General features: G+C 44.7%; 1 long non-coding RNA gene across 1 annotated transcript; it reads left to right on the forward strand.

Annotated features, from left to right (window-relative positions):
• The first annotated feature begins 955 nt into the window (after nt 1-955).
• Nucleotides 956-13,671, forward strand: LOC310758798. The gene is made up of 3 exons (XR_014545917.1): nt 956-1,153; nt 7,847-7,957; nt 13,465-13,671. It is a non-coding gene; the product is annotated as an uncharacterized lncRNA (long non-coding RNA).
• Nucleotides 13,672-14,320: the final 649 nt, after the last annotated feature.

The raw sequence follows: 14,320 nt of genomic DNA on the forward strand, positions 1-14,320 counted from the left end.
AGTGAAACCTGGCAGAAACTCAATAAGATAACTTTGTGCATTTGCAACAATAAAACTGTGATCCTGTATGGGTCTACTCAGAAATCAGCACTGCTGAGTTCAATAGAGCTGATTCCCTGGTCTCTTCAATACATAACAAAACAGAGGACATTGTAAGTCCGTCCTTCTTCATTAGGTGGGGGAAATGCATTTAATCTTTCAGGAACCCTGAGACTCAGTCACTGCTCCCGTTGTTCGGTAAAGCTCCTGCCCATTTAGTAGTTCAAAAGCATGTTAAGTGCAAGTAGATAAATAGGTACCACTCCAGCGGGAAGGTAAATGGCGTTTCCGTGCGCTGCTCTGGTTTGCCAGAAGCGGCTTAGTCATGCTGAACACATGACCCGGAAGCTGTCTACTGACAAACGCCGGCTCCCTCGGCCTATAGAGCAAGATGAGCGCTCAACCCCAGAGTTGTCCGCGACTGGACCTAACGATCAGGGGTACCTTTACCTTTTACTATCAAAATCTGCTACAAGATTGTTACCTCTGTCTTTTGTATACAGTGAGGCTGCAATCCTGTATGCACCTGAGGAGAAAGGCTCATTGAACTCAATGGGGCTTACTGTTGAATAGGCATGTCCAAGGTTACAATGTAAATATAGCCTTGTTTGTGGTGTTAAAATGGACATTTCTACAATTTAATTACAGTAAAATATAAATATTAAAACCACCATCCATAGATTAGTGTGCAAGAAGTGAAAATATTGATGATTACAGATCTTGTCCTGCAGTTTTTTGGTCCTAAAAGTGGCAGGTGTGCCAGTGGAGACTTGCAGAGGCCACTGAAGCCCTGACATCAAAGAATCTGTTCCACCCACACTTCAAGTTATCACTTAAATTGGGATTTTTGTTCTGTGATGAGTGGCCAGTTCATGATGTTATGGCCCACTCATTTATCTTTATAGTCCCTTTCCGAGGACACCATGATCTCTAGGCTGTTGTTAAAAGGATCAAAGGAAGAAGCCTCTCCACCCTGGAGGAATCCAGTAAAGGTCCACATCTATTCCTCTGTGATTTGGGGCTCTGCTGGAGAACACACCTTTTGATACCAAGATGTCCATCCCAAGTCAAGTACTTCTGGCAATCTCTGTTTTCCTGTTCCTTACACCTGGAGGTATGTTCTTTTTGCAAGAGCTAGGAAAAGCACTGTCAGCCAAGGGAGGCAGCTTAAGTGCAGGTTGACAGGCCTAAGAGAGAAGGCAAATGCAACTTAGGTAGTTTAATACTGAACCAAACCAAACTTAACCCTGCCCCTCCATAAAATCTGAACTTAGCCAATGAAATGGCCCTTCTTCTGTTCTCTCCCTCTGTTGCACCTGAATGGAAAGACTGTTCCTAGGTGATAACTGAGGGAGAGGGTGAGCCAAGGGCAGCTGTTGTTGCAGTAGAGCTGATCAGAGAATCTTAGAGTTGGAAGGGACCCAAGGCTCATCTAGTCCAACCCCCTGCAATCAATGATGAAGTGGCCCTGCTTCACATCTCTTCCTTTACTGCAGCCTGCTACAGTCTGCTCAAATTTATTTATTTAAGCCACTCTCCCTAATATTTAAATTTGTGTGTCAGGGCTTTTCTGAGTAAAGATACTTTGCAAGTAGAAAATAAGACTCAAGATTTGAGCAGGCTATCGGTGTCGTGCAGCGCTAAATTAATCAAAGCAGAGTCTTCTTCATAAACAGAATAAAACTTTTACTCGAGAAAATAAAGTTGTTCATAAACAGCATAGTTAAAGAGTATACACAGAGTGCTCATAGCAGCTATCTGACTCTTCACAGAGGCACAGTCTTAGTTACTGATTTACTAGAGTCCTGGAGACACTCTGTCTTCAACAACACAACACACACACCGAGCTGAGACACACACTGGCTGGCTACTTTTGTAGGGAGAATGAGTCTTCACTCAAGATGAGTCATGGGTCACAGTGACTTAGCAGTTTGCTGTTAACAGTTAGCAGTTAGCAGGCTTGAATGATTGTGTAGGCCTTACTGCTTCTGCTCTCAAAAACCTTTGTCTCAGGACAATAGGTTCCATCATCTAAGAGCTAGGGATGGGTGGATCAATATATTTCCCTCCTGGGGTGGCACCCATTTGGTGCCTATTGTGTGAGGAACAAGCCATCAGAAATCCACCCAGCTTTACAAGCAGAAATATGAAGTTCTGAAGAGGTGGTCTGGGGGCTGCCTCTTTCTCCCTTTAACATTTTACAACTGCTTAGAACAGTTCTGTGGTCATGTTCTGTCCCTTCCTGCGGAATTGTATGGCGAAAGGGATGCCTGCCCCTCTGTGCTTATGGAGGCAGCAATTTTAAAGCTATCAGATACATTGTACAGAAATAAGAGAAGAGAGCTGAGCAAGTCCCTGCTGTTGTTTTCCCAATTGGCAATTAGATCCTGCCGTCCAGTCAGCACTTCCTTGCGTAGTTCTGCTTAGGGGCTAACCTGGGCAGGAAAACAGAGCTGCAGCGGACCTGCTGTCCGTGTGAGACAGAGGGATAAATCAAGTCCAGAGACAGTTCGTTGCTATCTCTAAAAGTGTTTATTTACACAGCAATAAATCCATCAGAACTTTTGGCATCTCTCCGTGCTAAAAGCACACGCAGTCTCTCTGCTGCTTCTTTCAGTCTAAAGTGAAACCAACTCTCACAGACAAAGACGGACAAAGCCTGTGACGTACGGCCCTGCATCAAGCCACTCCCCAGATACAGGACATCAAGGAGTTTTAACCCTGTAAACTCCAAACTCCACACCCCCTCTTGCCCTGCATCTGGGGAAATAAGCAACAATGCTCACCCCAATCACACACTTCACAGAACTCCTCATGCTTCCGGAAGGATAATGGCTTCGTGAAGCCATCACCGAGGTTCTTGGTTGAGGGACAGTATTTTAGAGCAACTAGCCCCTCACAAACGCTCTGACACACATTCTGAAAACGTATGTCCAGATGTTTGGTCCTGGACTTGAATTGCGCCGTCTCGGCCAATTTGAGACACGGTTGATTGTCTTCGTGCACCACGATGGGCAGACAATGTTCCCCACAGAGTTCCTGGACCAAACACATATAGAACTCCAGCTCTCTGCAAACCTCAGATAGCACACTGAACTCAGCTTCAGTAGATGAAAGCGCTATGAGACTTTGCTTCCGGGACCTCCACCCAACTACTGAGTTCCCAAACTTCACCACTAGGCCTGACACTGATTTGCGGTCCTCAAGGTTAGCCCAATCTGAATCCACCCAGGCAGTCAGCTTGACACCACCCTCAGCTGACATCTTGAGGCAAAAATCTTTGATATCTTGCAGGTAACGTAGCACCCGTTTAATACCATTCCAGGCCTGCACACTAGGACTCGAAGCTTCTCTACTGAGCAGATTGACAGCAAACGCTATGTCTGGTCTGCTCCACTGTGACAGATACAGCAGACTACCCAGAGCTGACTGAAAGAGTTCAGTATTTTCGAGCACAGAGCGTTCTACTTGCTGACATTCTTTCACGTATCCAACTTCCATGGGTGTTTTGGCACCTGCACACTCAGACATCCCGAACTTCTCAAGCAACTGTTCAATCTTACCTTTCTGGCTGAGCAAAAAGCTTCCATCTCTTGCTCTCGTTATCCCTACGCCTAGATACGACTTGACATCTCCAAGCTGCTTGAGCTTGAACCGCTTTCCAAGCTCCTTAGCAAACTTTTCCACTTGTTTACCTGTCTGTGCCATGATCAAGATATAATCAACAAAAATCTGAGCGGCTTGCTGCATCTCACCTGAACCTTTAAGGTAAAGACAGCTGTCCGCAACACTTCTCCTGAAACCTAGCTCTTCTAAGGCTTCATTCAGACACGTTCCAATTTCTGGCAGATTGGCGTAATCCATAGATGGATTTGTGCAACCGCCACACGATGCCTGGCACACTGACCTCAAACCCTGGAGGAGGAAGCATGTACAACTCCTCCTGGAGGTCTGAGTTCAGGTAGGCAACATCCACATCAAAATGGTTCACCTTCCAACCTCTCTGTGCAGCAACTGCTAAAAGCGTCCTCAGAGTCTCGGCCCTCGAGGTCGGCGAATAGACCTCCGTGAAGTGGACTCCCTTCTTCTGTGTGAATCCTCGGGCTATTAACCTAGCTTTATACTGTGGTTCTCCAGCTTCTGTGGGTTTAAGACGGCAAACCCACCTGCAACTCACAGCCTGCTTGCCAGCCAGCAACTGTGTGAGTGAGAACACACCAAGAGACTCCATTGAGTTCATCTCTTTCTGCATCGCCTCACACCATTTGCTAGCTTCTTCCTGAGGCAACTTCTGAACATCCTCAAAGGATTCAGGTTCACTTCTAGCCACACCTACCCACACGCTAGTGGCCTCGTACCTTTCTGGTGGCTTTCCCTTGGTTGACCTTGCTGACCTCCTCAGCGTGAACTCTGGAACTGCGCCTGATTCACTTGGGCCAGCCACACCATCCCCCGTGTCAGAAACCTCCCCCTCTGACCTGCTGCACCTTTTTGGCCTCACAGCTGGGTCTGCTGGTGAGGATGGCTCACACTTTGGCTCAGACTTGACAGAGACCTGTGGAGGGGTCTTGAGATTCCCTTTTGGAGAGGTTCGGAGCCTCTGCCTTGGAGACCCCGGTTCTGGACTCTGTGGCTGTGGACTGTGCACCTCAGCAACAGGTTCAGCTTCGTCCTCCTCCTCTTCCTCATCTGAGTCAAACAGAACCTCCGGGTTCCCGTGAAGACGTTTCCACCCACTCTGCTCGCAAAACTCAACACTGCCGCTAATAAGCAGCTTAGACTGGTTGCCAGTAGGGTATGCAAAATGCCACGCCTTTGAGCCCGGCTCATAGCCTACAAAGATCATTTTCCTAGATCTTGGTTCACCCTTTCTGCGAGTGGCCTTTGGAATGAGGACCCAAGCCTCACAGCCAAACACACGCAAGAAATCCACTTTGGGTTTCTTCCCATGCAGCAGAAAGTACGGCGTGTCTCCCACACTTGAATTGAACACCCTGTTCTGAACAAAGCATGCCGTCTTATCACTCTCGGCCCAAAAGTGCTGTGGCAGACCCGAGTCTGCCAGCATAGCATTCGCTGCTTCCTGTAGGGTGCGGTGTTTTCTCTCCGCAACCCCGTTCTGTTGTGAAGTGTAGGGGGCAGTCAATCGATGACTGATACCTTTCTGCCTGAAGAAAGATTGCAGCGCAGAACCTGTGAACTCCGCCCCCCGATCAGATTGAAAGGAAACCACCCTGGCAGAGAAATGCAGCTCTACCGCTGTGATCCAATCCCTAATCAGTGCAGCCGCCTCCCACTTGTGTTTAAGTGTAAACAGCCAGGTGTGTTTCGAAAAATCATCAATCAGAACCAAAACATGCTTCGATCCACTTAAAGAAGCTACCTGCATCGGCCCAGATAAATCTGCATGAACCAGCTCAAAGGGTTTGCTGGTCCTCCTTTCTGACCTGGGATATGTGCATGTCGTGACCTTCGATTGCTTACAAGCTTGACAATCTAAGTATTTATCACATGCCTTGAACCCACACCCAATTGTGTTCTCTGCGGCTTTCTTAACATATGACCACCCTGCATGCCCAAATCTGCGATGCCACAAATGTAAACAATCATGGTGTGGTGGTACATTTGCACACTGCACTTGTGCTTCTTCAGGGGACTCTGCAACAGTAGCATCAGTGATAGGCATCTGCACCAGAAAGAGCCTGTCCTTCCCCTCAACACTGTGGAGCTTCTTCCCATCCCCGTAGAAATAACACATATTGTTAGTAAACACCACATCAAAACCATCAGCAATAAGAGCTGATACACTTAAAAGAGAATGAGCAAGCTTGGGCACCACAAAAGCTTGCACCTCATGATCTATAAAAGGACAGTATAACAAACCAGTCTCAGTTAACTGTCCCTTAGAACCATCTGCCATCGTGACAAAACGTCCAGATTTAACTGTCTTGCAATTTCTCAGGAGCCCACCAGATGGCACTAGGCTGTGGGTCACTCCCGTATCGACAACAAGAGATAAAGTGGCTCTCTGGCTGTTTTCCAAGGTTGCCATGGCGACGCTCGCACCCCCACCGGGGCCTCTGCCAGTGTCCCTCCTGGTTGCCATGGTTGCTGCAAGGCTTCTGCCGGTGTTCTCACACTTCGCCGTCTGAGAACCGTCGCTTATCTGCCTTAGCAGGTGGCTGACCTTGCATTCCAGAGCCTCTGCAGAACAATGCCCTTCGCTGTTGGGCTTCGCCTCAGAGCACAAACAACTCTTGGAGACTTTGGCTTTCCCAGAGCTCTTGGAACGGCCTGCACCCCCACTCCTGGGTGCCCAGCTGCCTGAGGAACGGACTGCTACTGCCTTCCTCTTCCCAGCTCTCAGCCTCTCTCCAGCACACAGTCCATCACACAGATGTGTCGAAGCATAGAAACAGCTTCCTGGAACAGTCCCAGCCCCCTCTGGGCTTGGTGCGCTCTCTGGGCATCCTCTAGCCCCATCTGGTCTGGCTCCCACTGCGGCCTGACATGCCATCTTCAGTGCCTGCCATGTGACCCAGGGCTTCTTCCCTTGCAGCTTTGGCAACAGCCAAGCATCAACGCTGGCCCTTAAAATGGCAAGCACCCTTTGCTCTCTTTCTAGAGCATCAGACATGTCTGCTTCACAAGCTTCCACTGTGCCTGCAGACTTCTCAACCTCTGCAGCTGCAGCATTGGGCTGGGCAAGTACTGGATCGGCCTGGGTACATTCCCAAAGCTGTTTTTCTTCCAGCCAGTAGTACATGCACTTAGACCAGGCTTCCCAATTGCCCCATTCAGTCTTTCACCGGGGTAGCTCTCATGGTCTTGCTGTTGTTGAGCAGCCATCTTCCTCCCCCCGGGGCTTAAGCGTACTCACGCGTTGCCAGCTAGCTGGTCCTCCGAAGCAGCCTCCTCTTGGCTCCGCTCTCCACCAGCGTCTCCCACTGCCCTTCCTGGCAGGAGCTCAAAGCAGCTCAAAGCTGGCAGCCTTCCTCCCTCCTCACACTTGGCAGGAAACACAGAAGAGCCATAACCTTTGGCAATTAGATCCTGCCGTCCAGTCAGCGCTTCCCTGCGTAGTTCTGCTTAGGGGCTAACCTGGGCAGGAAAACTGCAGCGGTCCTGCCGTCCATGTGAGATAGAGGGATAAATCAAGTCCAGAGACAGTTCGTTGCTATCTCTAAAAGTGTTTATTTACACAGCAATAAATCCATCGGAACTTTCCGGCATCTCTCCGTGCTAAAAGCACACGCAGTCTCTCTGCTGCTTCTTTCAGTCTAAAGTGAAACCAACTCTCACAGACAAAGACGGACAAAGCCTGTGACGTACGGCCCTGCGTCAAGCCACTCCCCAGATACAGGACACCAAGGAGTTTTAACCCTGTAAACTCCAAACTCCACAGTCTGTACATCAGGAATTCTGAAAGCAAGATAGGGAACCATTTCTTTTCTCAAAGTGCACTGCAGGTGAACATTCCTTATGTTGCAAATGGTTGGGCTCATCAAATCAACATGGGGGCTGCCAAAGTGTCATTCCCTCCCGCTTTCATTGATGGAATTAGGTTTGAAAGAAGAACCCTATGTGTTACCCACAGAACAAGTTGTGATGTGTGTTTGGTTGTTGTGTGTTCCCTGTGTCAGTTTCTCCTGAGTGTAAATATGTCCATGGTCCTCGACTATTACTAACCCAAGTCAGGATTTTCCAAACTTCCTTTGTTGGTGAGAATATGAAGACCTCCAATGAAATGGCTACAAAACCACCGTCATTTATTCACATGGGATTTTGGTTTTGTCTTTTGGAGCAGATGCTATCGTCTGTCTACACTGCGTAGCCATTTTACCAGAAGTCCCATGCAACCTCCAAACCTGTGAAACTAAAGATGGAAGCCCCTGCATGGCCCTCCTCATATATACAAGTAAGAACCAGCAGCTAAGGTTGTCCTGTCTTTGGGCTCCACCACCCACCTCCCCCTTCTCCTTAAGTTCCATTTATTTCGACTTAGTGATCCAATAAAGGGAAAGAGGTCACAGAAATGTCCTTATCACATGCCTCAGCATTTAGGAGTTTATAATGTTTCCAGCAACAGTAGGAAAAACATGGAAAGATTCTTGGCTATGTACATGTCAATATTGTGATATGTTAGGGGAATGCTCTGGGTGAAATTCCATGTAGCACGAAGTGTGGGGTGGAAAAATTAGATTCTGGTGACCCATGTGTGTGGGTGAACAAGAGAAGAGCCAGCAAGATACCTAGATAAAAAGAGCACACAGAAAGACCCAGGAGAGTTTAAAATCATGTCACAATTTGTTGTTCCATGCAGCAGCAAGGAGAACACATGCAGAATACTCACATGGAAAATACAGAAGCATAGTTTCTAGCAGGCAGTCTGGGCTTGTATACAGCAAGCACAGACATGTCTTTCTTTTTTATTTTATTTTCTATCAATAAATTTTTATTATTTTCTCTACACAGTCATTTTACAATACATTAAACCACATATGCACTTTTAGCTCTGCCGAGCTTGCGACTTCCCTCCTTACCTTCAGTGGGTATCCCATATTCTCTTCAGTCGCGTATTTTAATTTTTATCCTCATATCTATATTATACATTGTAGGAGTTACTTCAGCCCTGCCAGTGTTTTTAAGTTTTTACAATTATCCTTTAAATACACAATAAATTTACTCCAACTTTCCTGGAATCTCTGATCATTCTGATCCCGAATCCTGCTGGTCAGTTTGGCTAACTCCGCGTAGTTAATCATTTTCATCTGCTACTCTGCAATGGTAGGGACTTCTTGTAGTTTCCAATTTTGGGCCAACATATTCCTTGCGCAGCTGTGGTGTACATAGATAGTCTTTGGTCCATTTTCTTAATCTTCCTCCCCATCAAACCCAACAAAAAAGCCTTTGTTTTTTTTTGGGAAAGGTATATTTAAATATTTTCTTAAGTTCGTTATAGATCAACTCCCCAAAATTCTTAACTTTATCGCAAGTCCACCACATGTGATAGAAATCTCCATTCGTCTCTTTGCATTTCCAGCATTTCTTGTCCCTCATCCTATATATTTTCGCCAGCTTTACTGGTGTCAAATGCCACCTATAAATCATCTTCATTAAATTTTCTTTTAGAGCCGTACATGCCGTGAATTTCATACTTTCATTCCATAATTTTAGCCATGCATCCAATTCAATATTATGCCCAAAATCTATAGCCCACTTTATCATTGCTTCTTTCACCTCTTCATCTTTTGTAAACCATTCTAATAACAAATCAACAAGGCAGATAATATTTTACCTCTGCCTTCTATTAATTCTAATTGAAATCTTGATTCAGCTTGAACCCAGCTTTCCTTTTATCCTCACTCAGTATATCGTTCACCTGATGGTATTGCAGCCAACCTGTAAACATGCCTTCTATTTGATCATATGGTTTAAGCTTTAACCCTTGTTCCATTTTTCTAATGATTTCCTCATAGGTGGCTTGCCTTCCTTCCATATTCACTTTTTTGACAGTCAATACCTCTATTGGCGATATCCACCATGGGATTTTCCTTTCCAATAAATTTAAATTGACCTTCTGATCACATGATTTAAAAAACCTTTATGAACTTTTACCTTATCATATCACAGGTACGAGTGCTACCCGTACCTGTTGTCAGGACCTTCTAAATCCAAAAGGTCCGTATTTTCCAATGTTATCTTATTTTTTTTTTATAATGATATTTTATTGGATTTTAACAAAACAGAAAAAAAGTTTACAAAATCTTAAAAAATAAATTCAACACAAAAAACATAGAAAAAACATAGAGAAGAAAAACAAAAAAGAAGAAAAAACAAGAAAATCAAAAATCTCTCTTTTCAATTTCTCACCATTTTTCACTTTTTAACTTATTTTCCTGACTCCCTCCCACCTCCCTCTTTGTATTCCAATTCACAATATGTTCAGCAAATTCATACCTCTTATCTTACCCTTGATTATATATCCCCATATAATATCCTCATAATTTCATTTATAATCAAACCGTTCTTACCAATTCTTATTTCACCTTATTACTCAAACCACTTCTTTTTTACAATAATTTCATTAATTTCATTAATTTTATCTTGTCCTCAAATCATTAAACTTTCAAAATTTAAACTAAATTTTGCTAAAGCCAATCACATCCTTTCCAACATCTTTTAATATTTCATTAGTATTGAACTAATTCCATAAATATAGGTTAATTACACAAGACATTTCTCATTCTAGGTTAGTCCAGCGCCCCTTTTCCTGGTTCACGGCAATGTCAGTCCATATATCATTATATCCTTATCAGTCAGGTGTCCTAATGTCCGAGGCTCTCAAATCATTTCCAAGCCCCTTCTGCGAGTTTTCTTGTTCCTGTTTATAGTTACATACATCCTTGATCCCTGTTGAGTTCTTTCGCCTTTCCTTCTCTTTCTCCTTGGGGGTCCAAACACTGGGTAATTCCGTACAGTAACTTTCCTCATTTCCTTTTCTCCAATTGTCCAATTCCCCGGTGTTGCACTCCCCAGTGTTTAGTTTGTAATCCAAAAAGTAATTGTTCCAAAAAAATTCTTCCACTCATTTCACAGTCCCACCAAAGATAAAAATTTTCTTGACTCCAAAGTTTGGCCAGTGTCCTCCAAATTCCATCCTCCAGTATTGCGTTCTCTGTGTCTTTTGGAATACATTCACAATCCCATCCATCTTTCTCTGACCTTGCAGTTGCCCTGTTGAATCTGTCTCCAGCATAGATTGTTGTACAGTTTCTGTAGCTGCATTTTCCGTTGGCGCCTCTTTACTGACTTTAGCTGCTGTATTGTCCCTCTTTTGATTCAACAAAATCATTTTCTCCTCCAGCTGTCGCAGCCCATCATATATTTTGTTCAGAGCAGATAAGACTTCCTCTCTATTCATTTCTGTCAAGGTCAGGGAGCTGGTCCCACGGTCTAGTTTTCCCTGATACAATGTTCTCTTTATAACTGAAAAACAGACACACTGGCAGGTCTCCTCTAGGGGGTGTAGTTACTTTTTGGCATCCATCTTTAAATTGTATCCAACAAGGAAAAATTCCTTTCGGTTTCCAGATACTTTATTTCCTTTCAATATAAAACAAACAGGCAGAAAGCGGCTTTGGAATTATTTTTCCCTTTTCCAGTTCTATATATCAATTTTTCTATTTTCAAATTGTAAATATCACCGACCGTTTCTTTCCTGTCATTCCGTCCCCAGGTTAGGGACAGTGGAAACTTATTTTCTTAACTCTCTCTCTGCAGGCTTAAAAAGTCAAATTTTCCCCCCTTTCCTCCTGCTGTCAAGGGGGGTTTTGATGGTTAAAAGTGCAGGAACCTTCAGGCTATCTGTTTTCCCGGCTTTTAGCTTGTAAAATCTTTGCTTTGATCTTTATACAAAGGACGGGAGGTGGACTTCCTTTTTACACCTTCCCGTTTCAGGTCAAATTCCAGGCTGTATTTTAATGCAAATTTTCCAATTGTCCTACTCACGGGTTGTTGTTTAGAATCTGAATTGTCATAGGAAGAAGGACAGCGCTCTCCGACAACAGCTGTGCAGCTTCGCTCCGCAGAGATAGCGATTGACTCTCAGCACCACACCAACCCCCGTCTCCCTCTGGAGCCCTTTATAGGGTTCCTTTGCCAAACGGGGGGGCGCCAACGGTGCCCGCCGAGTCCCAGGTCCGCAGGCTTCTTCCGCCTGCGGTTTTTAAAGGGTCCCCGCTTCGCTGCAGCGGTAGGACCCAATTTCCGCGGAGCTGTCTCCCTCTAAGTTAGAGGGAATCCGCCATTGTCAGAGGCGCCGCCTCCGGAAGTCGTATTTTCCAATGTTATCCATTCCTTTAACCATACGAGACAGGGTGCTTCATAATAGAGATTCATATCTGGTAAGGCAAACCCACCTCTTTCTTTTTTATCTATCAATATTTTCATTTTAATCCTCGGCTTCTTTCTCTGCCAGACGAATCTCGACAATATTTTTTGCCATTCTCTACATTGTCCTGTCCCCTTGATCACTGGAATTGTTTGGAATAAGAATAACATTCTAGGCAAAACGTTCATCTTAATCACCGATAATTTCCGCCTGTTCCAAATTTCTAAATCCTTTTTAATCTCTCTCCATGTGATTTTGTAATTATCTTTATACAAATTTATATTTTTCGTTGTCAGCCAAATTCCAAGGTATTTCACTTTATTAACCACCATAATTCCTGTCCTATGTTGCAATTCCTCTGTCTCTTCTTTATTCATTCATATATATATATATATATATATATATATATATATATGAGAAAATAAGCACAGACACATCTTTCCTGGCTGCTGCATGGTTGAAGAGAGTGTGAGCTTGCAAAGGAAGTGAAGGCTTCACTTCAGCCTGCACTGGAGAAGAGGGTGTGCATCTTAACTGAGTCTAGGGAACATGGTTCTCTTGTCTTACTTTATACACCAATTAGCGCTCATACACACTTATCCTTGACAGCAATTTCCCAGTTTGCATGTGGGTAGCTAGGTCTGCTCACGTAACAATCTTCCCCCCACCTCTCCTATCCACATGCATGCCTGAGGTTTTCCCCTACTCTCTAGAGCAGATTTAGGAGTGCACGAGGATGGGGAGGGTGGAACATGTGTGCCTATACTGAGAATAGCATCAGCATTACCTGACTACAGGCAACTCCTCACTTGTGCAGGGATTCCATTCCCAGCTGCCACATGCACCAGCAAAACATATGTAATTGTGTCCTTCCCTTCTCCGTCCCTGCGCTGCCCTCACCTCACCCCCTTCTGGTGCCAAAAATGCCACATTGACAGCAGCCCCTCGTGGGCTGATTGTGCACAGGTAGGGCGGTGCCTGTTATTGGTTCTGTGCTCTGAAGTGGTTTAGTCATGCTGGTCACATGAGCCAGAAAGCTGTCTGTGGGCAAACGCCGGCTCCCTCGGCCTGAAAGTGAGATGGGCGCCGCAACTCCATAGTCGCCTTTGACTGGACTTAACTGTCCAGGGGTCCTTTACCTTTTATTTTACTATATACAGTGGTACCTCGGGTTAAGAATTTAATTCGGTCTGGAGGTCCGTTCTTAACCTGAGGTACCACTTTAGCTAATGGGGCCTCCCTCTGCCACTGTGCTGCTGCTGTGCGATTTTTTGTTCTCATCCTGAAGCAAAGTTCTTAACCTGAGGTACTATTTCTGGGTTAGCAGAGTCTGTAACCTGAAGCGTCTGTAACCCGAGGTACCACTGTATACACCAAACTCCCAGTCAATAGGGAATACAGACACAACTCATTGGAGAGCACCTTGGATATTTTATGTGAAATCCAGTTACTCATTGTTGTGGTGGTGGTGATGACCCAAACATTCACTCTTTTTTCTCTTCCTCTTTCCTCCCTTTCACCCCTTGTCTCAGATGGGAAAGTTTCTGGGAAAGTACTTGGTTGCAGGAAGCCTAATTCTCCGAAGTGTGGTTTTATAGCTTATAAGCCAGAGATCGTAACCCATTATGAACTCCACTGCTGCAGGGGTAAGGATTTATGCAATGGAAAATTGTAAGACAGGCTGAAAGCAACATCAAGATTCTACACTCCTGCAAACAATAAAAGTTTGTGCTGTTTCACCTTGGCTTGTCAATTTTTTTATTGTTTTTGTTTTAATTGTTCTATGTGAATTGGTCTAGTGGTCCGGGTTAGCAGGCAGGGACTGGGGGTTTAAAATGGAAAATATTCTACAAAGCTAAGCATTTAGGAACACGGAAAACCCAAGGGGCTTTGGTTTCAAGAGAATGGTGGGTAAATTTATTACGGACAATGTGTTGATTATTTAGTTAATTGGAAAGAATTTACTGGATCCCTAAATTCAAACATGGAACTGAAGACTCTCTGGTAATAAAGAGCCCCCCCCCCAACAGTGTTTTAAAAATACAGCAGTAAAGCATGGGAATATGGGCTGTTAGATTTTCTAGAGATCCCATTCTAAGTCAATTACAGTGTTTCCCCTTTCTACCTTCTGTAATATTTAATAAACCACACCGTTTAGTAAGTTAAAATGGTTTTACTTACAATCTCCAAAGGTCAGATTCATGTGTTTTTGCATACAGCAGCAAGAAAAACTCAGGCTGAAACCTTGGGTTACAAAATATGGTAGGAAGTTTATAAACATAAGAAGAGTCTCCTGGATCAGGCCAATATTTTATCTAGTCCAGCATCCTGATCTAATAGGGACCAACAAGATGCCTGCAGGTAAACGGCAAGGAGGACCCAAACACA

Source organism: Podarcis filfolensis (genome assembly GCF_964270895.1).
Source record: "Podarcis filfolensis genome assembly, chromosome: 3".
Classification (NCBI taxonomy): Eukaryota; Metazoa; Chordata; class Lepidosauria; order Squamata; family Lacertidae; genus Podarcis; species Podarcis filfolensis.